Source organism: Tasmannia lanceolata, unplaced genomic scaffold (genome assembly GCF_043159265.1).
Source record: "Tasmannia lanceolata isolate RefF3 unplaced genomic scaffold, GAP_Taslan_0.1 ptg000018l, whole genome shotgun sequence".
Lineage (NCBI taxonomy): Eukaryota > Viridiplantae > Streptophyta > Magnoliopsida > Canellales > Winteraceae > Tasmannia > Tasmannia lanceolata.
This window is the reverse complement of record NW_027518695.1, coordinates 44193967-44211310: the sequence shown is the minus strand read 5'-3', so window position 1 is coordinate 44211310 and position 17344 is coordinate 44193967.

The window sequence follows — 17344 nt, the reverse complement described above, 5'->3', positions numbered from 1 at the left end:
GACTCGAACTTTGGTCCAGCAGTTTAAAGACCAACCTCCGATTGATTGACCATAACTTACTCAATTTAACTCGGAATTGATTCAAATTCATGCCATTTCGAAGATGTCGAAGTGTTGTTGAAAACGGAAGAAACGGAGGTGAAAAACACCGAGGATCTTAGGAGTTATGATGGAAATAGTTAGACTCGCGCTTTGGTCTAGCAGTTTACAGAGCTACCTCCAATTCATTGACCATAAGTCACTCAATTCGACTCGGAATTTATTCAAATTCATACCATTTTGAAGATGTCAAACTGTAGTTGGAAAACGGAAAAAACGGAGATGAAAAACACCAAGTATTTTAAGAGTTATGATGGAAATTGTTAGACTCGCGCTTTGGTCTAGAAGTTTACCGACTTACCTCCGATTGATTGATCATAACTCACTCAATTCGACTCGAAATTTATTCAAATTCATGCCATTTCGAAGATGTCGAAGTGTAGTTGAAAACAGAAGAAACGGAGATGAAAATCTCCAAGTATTTTGAGAGTTAGATTGGAAATAGTTAGACTTGCGATTTGGTTTAGCAGTTTACAGACCTACCTGTGATTGATTGACTATAACTCAGTAAATTCAACTCGGAATTGATTCAAATTCATGCCATTTCGAAGATTTCGAAGGGTAGTTGGAAAACGGAACAAACGGAGATGAAAAACTCCAAGTATTTTAAGAGTTATGATGGAAATTGTTAGACTCGCGCTTTGATCTAATAGTTTACAGACTTTCCTCCGATTGATTGATCATAACTCACTCAATTCGACTCGGAATTTATACAAATTCATGCCATTTCGAAGATGTCGAAGTGTAGTTGAAAACGGAAGAAATGGAGATGAAAAACTCCAAGTATTTTAAGAGTTATAAGGGTAATACTTGGACTCGCGCTTTCGCCTAGCAGTTTACAGACCTACCTCCGATTGAATGACTATAACTCACTCAATTCAACTCGTAATTCAATGAAATTTTTTCCATTTCGAAGGAGTCCAACAGTAGTTCAAAACGGAAGAAACGGAGATGAAAAAAACCAAGTATTTTGAGAGTTATGGTGGAAATAATTAGACTCTCACTTTGGCTAGCCGTTTACAGACCAACCTTCGATTGATTGACCATAACTTACTCAATTTAACTCAGAATTGATTCAAATTCATGCCATTTTTAAGATGTCGAAGTATAGTTGAAAACGGAAGAAACAGAGATGAAAAACTCCAAGTATTTTAAGAGTTATGATGGAAATAGTTAGAGTCGCGCTTTCGCCTAGCAGTTTACAGACCTACCTCCGATTGAATGACCATAAATCACTCAATTCAATTCGGAATTCAATGAAATTTTTTCCATTTTGAAGGAGTTGAAGTGTAGTTTAAAACGAAAGAAACAGAGATGAAAAAAGCCAAGTATTTTGAGAGTTATGGGGGAAATAATTTGACTCGAACTTTGGTCTAGCAGTTTAAAGACCAACCTCCTATTTATTGACCATAACTCACTCAATTTAACTCGGAATTGATTCAAATTCATGCCATTTTGAAGATGTCGAAGTGTTGTTGAAAACGGAAGAAACGGAGATGAAAAACACCAAGGATCTTAGCAGTTATGATGGAAATAGTTAGACTCGCGCTTTGGTCTAGTAGTTTACAGAGCTACCTCCAATTCATTGACCATAAGTCACTCAATTCACTCGGAATTTATTCAAATTCATACCATTTTGAAGATGTCGAAATGTAGTTGGAAAACGGAAGAAACGGAGATGAAAAACTCCAAGTATTTTAAGAGTTATGATGGAAACTGTTAGACTCGCAATTTGGTCTAGAAGTTTACCGACTTACCTCCGATTGATTGATCATAACTCACTCAATTCGACTCAAAATTTATTCAAATTCATGCCATTTCGAAGATGTCGAAGTGTAGTTGAAAACGGAAGAAACGGAGATGTGAAACTCTAAGTATTTTGAGAGTTAGATTGGAAATAGTTAGACTCGCGCTTTGGTCTAGCAGTTTACAGACTTACCTCCGACTGATTGATCATATCTCACTCAATTCAACTCGTAATTTATCCAAATTCATACCATTTCGAAGATGTCAAAGTGTAGTTGAAAACGGAAGAAACTGAGATGAAAAACACCAAGGATCTTAGGAGTTATGATGGAAATAGTTAGACTCGCACTTTGGTCTAGAAGTTTACCGACTTACCTCCGATTGATTGATCATAACTCACTCAATTCGACTCGATATTTATTCAAATTCATGCCATTTCGAAGATGTCAAAGTGTAGTTGAAAACGGAAGAAACGGAGATGAAAAACTCCTAGTAGTTTGAGAGTTAGATTGGAAATAGTTAGACTCGCTATTTGGTTTAGCAGTTTACAAACCTACCTGTGATTGATTGACCATAACTCAGTAAATTCAACTCGGAATTAATTCAAATTCATGTCATTTCGAAGATGTCGAAGTGTAGTTGGAAAACGGAACAAACGGAGATGAAAAACTCCAAGTATTTTAAGAGTTATGATGGAAATTGTTAGACTCGTGCTTTGGTCTAGCAGTTTACAGACTTACCTCCGATTGATTGATCATAACTCACTCAATTCGACTCGGAATTTATTCAAATTCATGCCATTTCGAAGATGTCGAAGTGTAGTTGAAAACGGAAGAAACGGAGATGAAAAACTCCAAGTATTTTTAGAGTTATGGTGGTAGTACTTGGACTCGCGCTTTCGCCTAGCAGTTTACAGACCTACCTCCGATTGAACGACCATAACTCACACAATTCAACTCGGAATTCAATGAAATTTTTTCCATTTCGAAGGAGTCGAACAGTAGTTCAAAACGGAAGAAACGGAGATGAAAAAACCAAGTATTTTGAGAGATATGGTGGAAATAATTAGACTCGCACTTTGGTCTAGCAGTTTACCGACCAACCTTCGTTTGATTGACCATAACTCACTCAATTTAACTTGGAATTGATTCAAATTCATGCCATTTTCAAGATGTCGAAGTATAGTTGAAAAAAAAAGAAACAGAGATGAATAACTCCAAGTATTTTAAGAGTTCTGATGAAAATAGTTAGAGTCGCGATTTCGTCTAGCAATTTACAGACCTACTTGCGATTTAATGACCATAACTCACTCAATACAACTCGAAATTCATTGAAATTTTTTCATTTCGAAGGAGTCGAAGTGTAGTTTAAAACGGAAAAAACGGAGATGAAAATAGCCAAGTATTTTGAGAGTTATGGGGGAAATAATTTGACTCGAACATTGGTCCAGCAGTTTAAAGACCAATCTCCGATTGATTGACCATAACTCACTCAATTTAACTCGGAATTGATTCAAATTCATGCCATTTTGAAGATGTCGAAGTGTTGTTGAAAACGGATGAAACGGAGATGAAAAACACCGAGGATCTTAGGAGTTATGATGGAAATAGTTAGACTCGCGCTTTGGTCTAGCAGTTTACAGAGCTACCTCCAATTCATTGACCATAAGTCACTCAATTCGACTCAGAATTTATTCAAATTCATACCATTTTGAAGATGTCAAACTGTAGTTGGAAAACGGAAGAAACGGAGATGAAAAACTCCAAGTATTTTAAGAGTTATGATGGAAATAGTTAGACTCGCGCTTTGGTCTAGAAGTTTACCGACTTACCTCCGATTGATTGATCATAACTCACTCAATTCGACTCGAAATTTATTCAAATTCATGCCATTTCGAAGATGTCGAAGTGTAGTTGAAAACGGAAGAAACGGAGATGAAATTCTCCAAGTATTTTGAGTGTTAGATTGGAAATAGTTAGACTTGCGATTTGGTTTAGCAGTTTACAGACCTACCTGTGATTGATTGACCATAACTCAGTAAATTCAACTCGGACTTGATTCAAATTCATGCCATTTCGAAGATTTCGAAGTGTAGTTGGAAAACGAAACAAATGGAGATAAAAAACTCCAAGTATTTTAAGAGTTATGATGGAAATTGTTAGATTCGCGCTTTGATCTAGCAGTTTACAGACTTTCCTCCGATTGATTGATCATAACTCACTCAATTGGACTCGGAATTTATTCAAATTCATGCCATTTCGAAGATGTCGAAGTGTAGTTGAAAACGGAAGAAACGGAGATGAAAAACTCCAAGTATTTTAAGAGTTATGGTTGTAATACTTGGACTCGCGCTTTCGCCTAGCAGTTTACAGACCTTCCTCCGATTGACTGACCATAACTCACTCAATTCAACTCGTAATTCAATGAAATTTTTTCCATTTCGAAGGAGTCGAACAGTAGTTCAAAACGGAAGAAACGGAGATGAAAAAAACCAAGTATTTTGAGAGTTATGGGGGAAATAATTTGACTCGAACTTTGGTCTAGCAGTTTAAAGACCAACCTCCTATTTATTGACCATAACTCACTCAATTTATCTCGGAATTGATTCAAATTCATGCCATTTTGAAGATGTCGAAGTGTTGTTGAAAACGGAAGAAACGGAGATGAAAAACACCAAGGATCTTAGCAGTTATGATGAAAATAGTTAGACTCGCGCTTTGGTCTAGCAGTTTACAGAGCTACCTCCAATTCATTGACCATAAGTCACTCAATTCAACTCGGAATTTATTCAAATTCATACCATTTTGAAGATGTCGAAGTGTAGTTGGAAAACGGAAGAAACGGAGATGAAAAACTCCAAGTATTTTAAGAGTTATGATGGAAACTGTTAGACTCGCAATTTGGTCTAGAAGTTTAGCGACTTACCTCCGATTGATTGATCATAACTCACTCAATTCGACTCAAAATTTATTCAAATTCATGCCATTTCGAAGATGTCGAAGTGTAGTTGAAAACAGAAGAAACGGAGATGTGAAACTCCAAGTATTTTGCGAGTTAGATTGGAAATAGTTAGACTCGCGCTTTGGTCTAGCAGTTTACAGACTTACCTCCGATTGATTGATCATAACACACTCAATTCGACTCGTAATTTATCCAAATTCATACCATTTCGAAGATGTCAAAGTGTAGTTGAAAACGGAAGAAACGGAGATGAAAAACACCAAGAATCTTAGGAGTTATGATGGAAATAGTTAGACTCGCGCTTTGGTCTAGAAGTTTACCGACTTACCTCCGATTGATTGATCATAACTCACTCAATTCGACTCGAAATTTATTCAAATTCATGCCATTTCGAAGATGTCAAAGTGTAGTTGAAAACGGAAGAAACGGAGATGAAAAACTCCTAGTATTTTGAGAGTTAGATTGGAAATAGTTAGACTCGCGATTTGGTTTAGCAGTTTACAGACCTACCTGTGATTGATTGACCATAACTCAGTAAATTCAACTCGGAATTAATTCAAATTCATGTCATTTCGAAGATGTCGAAGTGTAGTTGGAAAACGGAACAAACGGAGATGAAAAACTCCAAGTATTTTAAGAGTTATGATGGAAATTGTTAGACTCAAGCATTGGTCTAGCCGTTTACAGACTTACCTCCGATTGATTGATCATAACTCACTCAATTCGACTCGGAATTTATTCAAATTCATGCCATTTCGAAGATGTCGAAGTGTAGTTGAAAACGGAAGAAACGGAGATGAAAAACTCCAAGTATTTTTAGAGTTATGGTGGTAATACTTGGACTTGCGCTTTCGCCTAGCAGTTTACAGACCTACCTCCGATGAACGACCATAACTCACTCAATTCAACTCGGAATTCAATGAAAATTTTTCCATTTCGAAGGAGTCGAACAGTAGTTCAAAACGGAAGAAACGGAGATGAAAAAACCAAGTATTTTGAGAGTTATGGTGCAAATAATTAGACTCGCACTTTGGTCTAGCAGTTTACAGACCAACCTTCGTTTGATTGACCATAACTCACTCAATTTAACTTGGAATTGATTCAAATTCATGCCATTTTTAAGATGTCGAAGTATAGTTGAAAAAAAAAGAAACAGAGATGAAAAACTTCAAGTATTTTAAGAGTTCTGATGGAAATAGTTAGAGTCGTGATTTCGTCTAGCAGTTTACAGACCTACTTGAGATTTAATGACCATAACTCACTCAATACAACTCGAAATTCATTGGAATTTGTTCATTTCGAAGGAGTCGAAGTGTAGTTTAAAAGGGAAAAAACGGAGATGAAAATAGCCAAGTATTTTGAGAGTTATGGGGGAAATAATTAGACTCGCACTTTGGTCTAGCAGTTTATAGACAAACCTCCGATTGATTGACAATAACTCACTCAATTTAACTCGGAATTAATTCAAATTCCTGCCATCTTGAGATGTCGAAGTGTAGTTGAAAAAGGAAGAATCGGTGATGAAAAACTCCAAGTATCTTAAGAGTTATGATGAAAATTGTTAGACTCGCGATTTCGTCTAGCAGTTTACAGACCTACCTGCGATTGATTGACCATAACTCAGTTAATTCAACTCGGAATTGATTCAAATTCATGCGATTTCGAAGATGTCGAAGTGTAGTTGAAAACGGAAGAAACGGAGATGAAAAACTCCAAGTATTTTGAGAGTTAGATAGGAAATAGTTAGACTCGCGCTTTGGTCTAGCAGTTTACAGACTTACCTCCGATTTATTGATCATAACTCACTCAATTCGACTCAGAATTTATCCAAATTCATACCATTTTGAAGATGTCGAAGTGTAGTTGAAAACGGAAGAAACGGAGATGAAAAACACCAAGGATCTTAGGAGTTATGATGAAAATAGTTAGACTCACGGTTTGGTCTAGAAGTTTACCGACTTACCTCCGATTCAATGATCATAACTCACTCAATTCGATTCGAAATTTATTCAAATTCATGCCATTTCGAAGATGTCGAAGTGTAGTTGAAAACGGAAGAAACGGAGATAAAAAACTCCAAGTATTTTGAGAGTTAGATTGGAAATAGTTAGACTCGCGATTTGCTTTAGCAGTTTACAGACCTACCTGTGATTGATTGACCCTACCTCAGTAAATTCAACTCGGAATTAATTCAAATACATGTCATTTCGAAGATGTCGAAGTGTAGTTGGAAAACGGAACAAACAGAGATGAAAAACTCCAAGTATTTTAAGAGTTATGATGGAAATAGTTAGAGTCGCGCTTTCACCTAGCAGTTTACAGACCTACCTCCGATTGAATGACCATAAATCACTCAATTCAATTCGGAATTCAATGAAATTTTTTCCATTTTGAAGGAGTTGAAGTGTAGTTTAATACGGAAGAAACAGAGATGAAAAAAGCCAGTATTTTGAGTGTTATGGGGGAAATAATTTGACTCAAACTTTGGTCTAGCAGTTTAAAGACCAACCTCCGATTGATTGACCATAACTCACTCAATTTAACTCGGAATTGATTCAAATTCATGCCATTTTGAAGATGTCGAAGTGTTGTTGAAAACGGAAGAAACGGAGATGAAAAACACCAAGGATCTTAGCACTTATGATGGAAATAGATAGACTCGCGTTTTGGTCTGCAGTTTACAGAGCTACCTCCAATTCATTGACCATAAGTCACTCAATTCAACTCGAAATTTATTCAAATTCATACCATTTTGAAGATGTCGAAGTGTAGTTAGAAAACGGAAAAAACGGAGATGAAAAACTCCAAGTAGTTTAAGAGTTATGATGGAAATTGTTAGACTCGCACTTTGGTCTAGAAGTTTACCGACTTACCTCCGATTGATTGATCATAACTCACTCAATTCGACTCGAAATTTATTCAAATTCATGCCATTTCGAAGATGTCGAAGTGCAGTTGAAAACGGAAGAAACAGAGATGAAAAACTCCAAGTATTTTGAGAGTTAGATTGGAAATAGTTAGACTCGCGCTTTGGTCTAGCAGTTTACAGACTTACCTCCGATTGATTGATCATAACTCACTCAATTCGACTCGGAATTTATCCAAATTCATACCATTTCGAAGATGTCGAAGTGTAGTTGAAAATGGAAGAAACGGAGATGAAAAACACCAAGGATCTTAGGAGTTATGATGGAAATAGTTAGACTCGCGCTTTGGTCTAGAAGTTTACCGACTTACCTCCGATTGATTGATCATAACTCACTCAATTCGACTCGAAATTTATTCAAATTCATGCCATTTCGAAGATGTCGAAGTGTAGTTGAAAACGGAAGAAACGGAGATGAAAAACTCCAAGTATTTTGAGAGTTAGATTGGAAATAGTTAGACTCGCGATTTGGATTAGCAGTTTACAGACCTACCTGTGATTGATTGACCATAACTCAGTAAATTCAACTCGGAATTGATTCAAATTCATGCCATTTCGAAGATGTCGAAGTGTAGTTGGAAAACGGAACAAACGGAGATGAAAAACTCCAAGTATTTTAAGAGTTATGATGAAAATTGTTAGACTTGCGCTTTGATCTAGCAGTTTACAGACTTACCTCCGATTGATTGATCATAACTCACTCAATTCGACTCGGAATTTATTCAAATTCATGCCATTTCGAAGATGTCGAAGTGTAGTTGAAAACGGAAGAAACGGAGATAAAAAACTCCAAGTATTTTAAGAGTTATGGTGGTAATACTTGGACTCGCGCTTTCGCCTAGCAGTTTACAGACCTACCTCCGATTGAATGACCATAACTCACTCAATTCAACTCGGAATTCAATGAAATTTTTTTCATTTCGAAGGAGTCGAACAGTAGTTCAAAACGGAAGAAACGGAGATGAAAAAAACCAATTATTTTGAGAGTTATGGTGGAAATAATTAGACTCGCACTTTGGTCTAGCAGTTTACAGACCAACCTTCGATTGATTGACTATAACTCACTCAATTTAACTCGGAATTGATTCAAATTCATGCCATTTTTAAGATGTCCAAGTATAGTTGAAAACGGAAGAAACGGAGATGAAAAACTCCAAGTATTTTAAGAGTTATGATGGAAATAGTTAGAGTCGCGCTTTCGCCTAGCAGTTTACAGACCTACCTCCGATTGAATGATCATAACTCACTCAATTCGACTCGGAATTCAATGAAATTTTTTCCAGTTTGAAGGAGTTGAAGTGTAGTTTAAAACGGAAGAAACAGAGATGAAAAAAGCCAAGTATTTTGAGAGTTATGGGAGAAATAATTTGACTCGAACTTTGGTCCAGCAGTTTAAAGACCAACCTCCGATTGATTGACCATAACTCATGCAATTCGACTCGGAATTCAATGAAATTTTTTTCAGTTTGAAGGAGTTGAAGTGTAGTTTAAAATGGAAGAAACAGAGATGAAAAAAGCCAAGTATTTTGAGAGTTATAGGGGAAATAATTTGACTCAAACTTTGGTCCAGCAGTTTAAAGACCAACCTCTGATTGATTGACCATAACTCACTCAATTTAACTCGGAATTGATTCAAATTCATGCCATTTTGAAGATGTCAAAGTGTTGTTGATAACGGAAGAAACGGAGATGAAAAACACCAAGGATCTTGGCAGTTATGATGGAAATAGATAGACTCGCGTTTTGGACTAGCAGTTTACAGAGCTACCTCCAATTCATTGACCATAAGTCACTCAATTCAACTCGGAATTTTTTCAAATTCATACCATTTTGAAGATGTCGAAGTGTAGTTAGAAAACGGAAGAAACGGAGATGAAAAACTCGAAGTATTTTAAGAGTTATGATGGAAATTGTTAGACTCGCACTTTGGTCTAGAAGTTTACCGACTTACCTCCGACTGATTGATCATAACTCACTCAATTCGACTCGAAATTTATTCAAATTCATGCCATTTCGAAGATGTCAAAGTGTAGTTGAAAACGGAAGAAACGGAGAAATGAAAACTCCTAGTATTTTGAGAGTTAGATTGGAAATAGTTAGACTCGCGATTTGGTTTAGCAGTTTACAGACCTACCTGTGATTGATTGACCATAACTCAGTAAATTCAACCCGGAATTAATTCAAATTCATGTCATTTCGAAGATGTCGAAGTGTAGTTGGAAAACGGAACAAACGGAGATGAAAAACTCCAAGTATTTTAAGAGTTATGATGGAAATTGTTAGACTCGCGCTTTAGTCTAGTAGTTTACAGACTTACCTCCGATTGATTGATCATAACTCACTCAATTCGACTCGGAATTTATTCAAATTCATGCCATTTCGAAGATGTCGAAGTGTAGTTGAAAACGGAAGAAACTGAGATGAAAAACTCCAAGTATTTTTAGAGTTATGGTGGTAATACTTGGACTCGCGCTTTCGCCTAGCAGTTTACAGACCTACCTCCGACTGAACGACCATAACTCACTCAATTCAACTCGGAATTCAATGAAATTTTTTCCATTTCGAAGGAGTCGAACAGTAGTTCAAAACGGAAGAAACGGAGATGAAAAAACCAAGTATTTTGAGAGTTATGGTGGAAATAATTAGACTCGCACTTTGGTCTAGCAGTTTACAGACCAACCTTCGTTTGATTGACCATAACTCACTCAATTTAACTTGGAATTGATTCAAATTCATGCCATTTTCAAGATGTCGAAGTATAGTTGAAAAAAAAGAAACAGAGATGAATAACTCCAAGTATTTTAAGAGTTCTGATGGAAATAGTTAGAGTCGCGATTTCGTCTAGCAGTTTACAGACCTACTTGCGATTTAATGACCATAACTCACTCAATACAACTCGAAATTCATTGAAATTTTTTCATTTCGAAGGAGTCGAAGTGTAGTTTAAAACGGAAAAAACGGAGATGAAAATAGCCATGTATTTTGAGAGTTATGGGGGAAATAATTTGACTCGAACTTTGGTCCAGCAGTTTAAAGACCAATCTCCGATTGATTAACCATAACTCACTCAATTTAACTCGGAATTCATTCAAATTCATGCCATTTTGAAGATGTCGAAGTGTTGTTGAAAACAGAAGAAACGGAGATGAAAAACACCGAGGATCTTAGGAGTTATGATGGAAATAGTTAGACTCGCGCTTTGGTCTAGCAGTTTACAGAGCTACCTCCAATTCATTGACCATAAGTCACTCAATTCGACTCGGAATTTATTCAAATTCATACCATTTTGAAGATGTCAAACTGTAGTTGGAAAACGAAAGAAACGGAGATGAAAAACTCCAAGTATTTTATGAGTTATGATGGAAATAGTTAGACTCGCGCTTTGGTCTAGAAGTTTACCGACTTACGTCCGATTGATTGATCATAACTCACTCAATTCGACTCGAAATTTATTCAAATTCATGCCATTTCGAAGATGTCGAAGTGTAGTTGAAAACGGAAGAAACGGAGATGAAATTCTCCAAGTATTTTGAGAGTTAGATTGGAAATAGTTAGACTTGCGATTTGGTTTAGCAGTTTACAGACCTACCTGTGATTGATTGACCATAACTCAGTAAATTCAACTCGGACTTGATTCAAATACATGTCATTTCGAAGATGTCGAAGTGTAGTTGGAAAACGGAACAAACAGAGATGAAAAACTCCAAGTATTTTAAGAGTTATGATGGAAATAGTTAGAGTCGCGCTTTCACCTAGCAGTTTACAGACCTACCTCCGATTGAATGACCATAAATCACTCAATTCAATTCGGAATTCAATGAAATTTTTTCCATTTTGAAGGAGTTGAAGTGTAGTTTAAAACGGAAGAAACAGAGATGAAAAAAGCCAAGTATTTTGAGAGTTATGGGGGAAATAATTTGACTCAAACTTTGGTCTAGCAGTTTAAAGACCAAACTCCGATTGATTGACCATAACTCACTCAATTTAACTCGGAATTGATTCAAATTCATGCCATTTTGAAGATGTCGAAGTGTTGTTGAAAACGGAAGAAACGGAGATGAAAAACACCAAGGATCTTAGCACTTATGATGGAAATAGATAGACTCGCGTTTTGGTCTAGCAGTTTACAGAGCTACCTCCAATTCATTGACCATAAGTCACTCAATTCAACTCGAAATTTATTCAAATTCATACCATTTTGAAGATGTCGAAGTGTAGTTAGAAAACGGAAAAAACGGAGATGAAAAACTCCAAGTAGTTTAAGAGTTATGATGGAAATTGTTAGACTCGCACTTTGGTCTAGAAGTTTACCGACTTACCTCCGATTGATTGATCATAACTCACTCAATTCGACTCGAAATTTATTCAAATTCATGCCATTTCGAAGATGTCAAAGTGCAGTTGAAAACGGAAGAAACAGAGATGAAAAACTCCAAGTATTTTGAGAGTTAGATTGGAAATAGTTAGACTCGCGCTTTGGTCTAGCAGTTTACAGACTTACCTCCGATTGATTGATCATAACTCACTCAATTCGACTTGGAATTTATCCAAATTCATACCATTTCGAGGATGTCGAAGTGTAGTTGAAAATGGAAGAAACGGAGATGAAAAACACCAAGGATCTTAGGAGTTATGATGGAAATAGTTAGACTCGCGCTTTGGTCTAGAAGTTTACCGACTTACCTCCGATTGATTGATCATAACTCACTCAATTCGACTCGAAATTTATTCAAATTCATGCCATTTCGAAGATGTCGAAGTGTAGTTGAAAACGGAAGAAACAGAGATGAAAAACTCCAAGTATTTTGAGAGTTAAATTGGAAATAGTTAGACTCGCGATTTGGATTAGCAGTTTACAGACCTACCTGTGATTGATTGACCATAACTCAGTAAATTCAACTTGGAATTGATTCAAATTCATGCCATTTCGAAGATGTCGAAGTGTAGTTGGAAAACGGAACAAACGGAGATGAAAAACTCCAAGTATTTTAAGAGTTATGATGGAAATTGTTAGACTTGCGCTTTGATCTAGCAGTTTACAGACTTACCTCCGATTGATTGATCATAACTCACTCAATTCGACTCGGAATTTATTCAAATTCATGCCATTTCGAAGATGTCGAAGTGTAGTTGAAAACGGAAGAAACGGAGATGAAAAACTCCAAGTATTTTAAGAGTTATGGTGGTAATACTTGGACTCGCGCTTTCGCCTAGCAGTTTACAGACCTACCTCCGATTGAATGACCATAACTCACTCAATTCAACTCGGAATTCAATGAAATTTTTTTCATTTCGAAGGAGTCGAACAGTAGTTCAAAACGGAAGAAACGTAGATGAAAAAACCAAGTATTTTGAGAGTTATGGTGGAAATAATTAGACTCGCACTTTGGTCTAGCAGTTTACAGACCAACCTTCGATTGATTGACTATAACTCACTCAATTTAACTCGGAATTGATTCAAATTCATGCCATTTTTAAGATGTCCAAGTATAGTTGAAAACGGAAGAAACGGATATGAAAAACTCCAAGAATTTTAAGAGTTATGATGGAAATAGTTAGAGTCGCGCTTTCGCCTAGCAGTTTACAGACCTACCTCCGATTGAATGATCATAACTCACTCAATTCGACTCGGAATTCAATGAAATTTTTTCCAGTTTGAAGGAGTTGAAGTGTAGTTTAAAACGGAAGAAACAGAGATGAAAAAAGCCAAGTATTTTGAGAGTTATGGGGGAAATAATTTGACTCGAACTTTGGTCCAGCAGTTTAAAGACCAACCTCCGATTGATTGACCATAACTCACTCAATTCGACTCGGAATTCAATGAAATTTTTTTCAGTTTGAAGGAGTTGAAGTGTAGTTTAAAATGGAAGAAACAGAGATGAAAAAAGCCAAGTATTTTGAGAGTTATAGGGGAAATAATTTGACTCAAACTTTGGTCCAGCAGTTTAAAGACCAACCTCTGATTGATTGACCATAACTCACTCAATTTAACTCGGAATTGATTCAAATTCATGACATTTTGAAGATGTCGAAGTGTTGTTGATAACGGAAGAAACGGAGATGAAAAACACCAAGGATCTTGGCAGTTATGATGGAAATAGATAGACTCGCATTTTGGACTAGCAGTTTACAGAGCTACCTCCAATTCATTGACCATAAGTCACTCAATTCAACTCGGAATTTTTTCAAATTCATACCATTTTGAAGATGTCGAAGTGTAGTTAGAAAACAGAAGAAACGGAGATGAAAAACTCGAAGTATTTTAAGAGTTATGATGGAAATTGTTAGACTCGCACTTTGGTCTAGAAGTTGACTGACTTACCTCCGACTGATTGATCAAAACTCACTCAATTCGACTCGAAATTTATTCAAATTCATGCCATTTCGAAGATGTCAAAGTGTAGTTGAAAACGGAAGAAACGGAGAAATGAAAACTCCTAGTATTTTGAGAGTTAGATTGGAAATAGTTAGACTCGCGATTTGGTTTAGCAGTTTACAGACCTACCTGTGATTGATTGACCATAACTCAGTAAATTCAACCCGGAATTAATTCAAATTCATGTCATTTCGAAGATGTCGAAGTGTAGTTGGAAAACGGAACAAACGGAGATGAAAAACTCCAAGTATTTTAAGAGTTATGATGGAAATTGTTAGACTCGCGCTTTGGTCTAGTAGTTTACAGACTTACCTCCGATTGATTGATCATAACTCACTGAATTCGACTCGGAATTTATTCAAATTCATGCCATTTCGAAGATGTCGAAGTGTAGTTGAAAACGGAAGAAACTGAGATGAAAAACTCCAAGTATTTTTAGAGTTATGATGGTAATACTTGGACTCGCGCTTTCGCCTAGCAGTTTACAGACCTACCTCCGACTGAACGACCATAACTCACTCAATTCAACTCGGAATTCAATGAAATTTTTTCCATTTCGAAGGAGTCGAACAATAGTTCAAAACGGAAGAAACGGAGATGAAAAAACCAAGTATTTTGAGAGTTATGGTGGAAATAATTAGACTCGCACTTTGGTCTAGCAGTTTACAGACCAACCTTCGTTTGATTGACCATAACTCACTCAATTTAACTTGGAATTGATTCAAATTCATGCCATTTTCAAGATGTCGAAGTATAGTTGAAAAAAAAGAAACAGAGATGAATAACTCCAAGTATTTTAAGAGTTCTGATGGAAATAGTTAGAGTCGCGATTTCGTCTAGCAGTTTACAGACCTACTTGCGATTTAATGACCATAACTCACTCAATACAACTCGAAATTCATTGAAATTTTTTCATTTCGAAGGAGTCGAAGTGTAGTTTAAAACGGAAAAAACGGAGATGAAAATAGCCAAGTATTTTGAGACTTATGGGGAAATAATTTGACTCGAACTTTGGTCCAGCAGTTTAAAGACCAATCTCCGATTGATTGACCATAACTCACTCAATTTAACTCGGAATTGATTCAAATTCATGCCATTTTGAAGATGTCGAAGTGTTGTTGAAAACGGAAGAAACGGAGATGAAAAACACCGAGGATCTTAGGAGTTATGATGGAAATAGTTAGACTCGCGCTTTGGTCTAGCAGTTTACAGAGCTACCTCCAATTCATTGACCATAAGTCACTCAATTCAACTCGGAATTTATTCAAATTCATACCATTTTGAAGATGTCGAAGTGTAGTTGGAAAACGGAAGAAACGGAGATGAAAAACTCGAAGTATTTTAAGAGTTATGATGGAAATTGTTAGACTCGCACTTTGGTCTAGAAGTTTACCGACTTACCTCCGACTGATTGATCATAACTCACTCAATTCGACTCGAAATTTATTCAAATTCATGCCATTTCGAAGATGTCAAAGTGTAGTTGAAAACGGAAGAAACGGAGAAATGAAAACACCTAGTATTTTGAGAGTTAGATTGGAAATAGTTAGACTCGCGATTTGGTTTAGCAGTTTACAGACCTACCTGTGATTGATTGACCATAACTCAGTAAATTCAACCCGGAATTAATTCAAATTCATGTCATTTCGAAGATGTCGAAGTGTAGTTGGAAAACGGAACAAACGGAGATGAAAAACTTCAAGTATTTTAAGAGTTATGATGGAAATTGTTACACTCGCGCTTTGGTCTAGTAGTTTACAGACTTACCTCCGATTGATTGATCATAACTCACTCAATTCGACTCGGAATTTATTCAAATTCATGCCATTTCGAAGATGTCGAAGTGTAGTTGAAAACGGAAGAAACTGAGATGAAAAACTCCAAGTATTTTTAGAGTTATGGTGGTAATACTAGGACTCGCGCTTTCGCCTAGCAGTTTACAGACCTACCTCCGATTGAACGACCATAACTCACTCAATTCAACTCGGAATTCAATGAAATTTTTTCCATTTCGAAGGAGTCGAACAGTAGTTCAAAACGGAAGAAACGGAGATGAAAAAACCAAGTATTTTGAGAGTTATGGTGGAAATAATTAGACTCGCACTTTGGTCTAGCAGTTTACAGACCAACCTTCGTTTGATTGACCATAACTCACTCAATTTAACTTGGAATTGATTCAAATTCATGCCATTTTCAAGATGTCGAAGTATAGTTGAAAAAAAAGAAACAGAGATGAATAACTCCAAGTATTTTAAGAGTTCTGATGGAAATAGTTAGTGTCGCGATTTCGTCTAGCAGTTTACAGACCTACTTGCGATTTAATGACCATAACTCACTCAATACAACTCGAAATTCATTGAAATTTTTTCATTTCGAAGGAGTCGAAGTGTAGTTTAAAACGGAAAAAACGGAGATGAAAATAGCCAAGTATTTTGAGAGTTATGGGGGAAATAATTTGACTCGAACTTTGGTCCAGCAGTTTAAAGACCAATCTCCGATTGATTGACCATAACTCACTCAATTTAACTCGGAATTGATTCAAATTCATGCCATTTTGAAGATGTCGAAGTGTTGTTGAAAACGGAAGAAACGGAGATGAAAAACACCGAGGATCTTAGGAGTTATGATGGAAATAGTTAGACTCGCGCTTTGGTCTAGCAGTTTACAGAGCTACCTCCAATTCATTGATCATAAGTCATTCAATTCGACTCGGAATTTATTCAAATTCATACCATTTTGAAGATGTCAAACTGTAGTTGGAAAACGGAAGAAACGGAGATGAAAAACTCCAAGTATTTTATGAGTTATGATGGAAATAGTTAGACTCGCCCTTTGGTCTAGAAGTTTACCGACTTACCTCCGATTGATTGATCATAACTCACTCAATTCGACTCGAAATTTATTCAAATTCATGCCATTTCGAAGATGTCGAAGTGTAGTTGAAAACGGAAGAAACGGAGATGAAATTCTCCAAGTATTTTGAGAGTTAGATTGGAAATAGTTAGACTTGCGATTTGGTTTAGCAGTTTACAGACCTACCTGTGATTGATTGACCATAACTCAGTAAATTCAACTCGGACTTGATTCAAATACATGTCATTTCGAAGATGTCGAAGTGTAGTTGGAAAACGGAACAAACAGAGATGAAAAACTCCAAGTATTTTAAGAGTTATGATGGAAATAGTTAGAGTCGCGCTTTCACCTAGCAGTTTACAGACCTACCTCCGATTGAATGA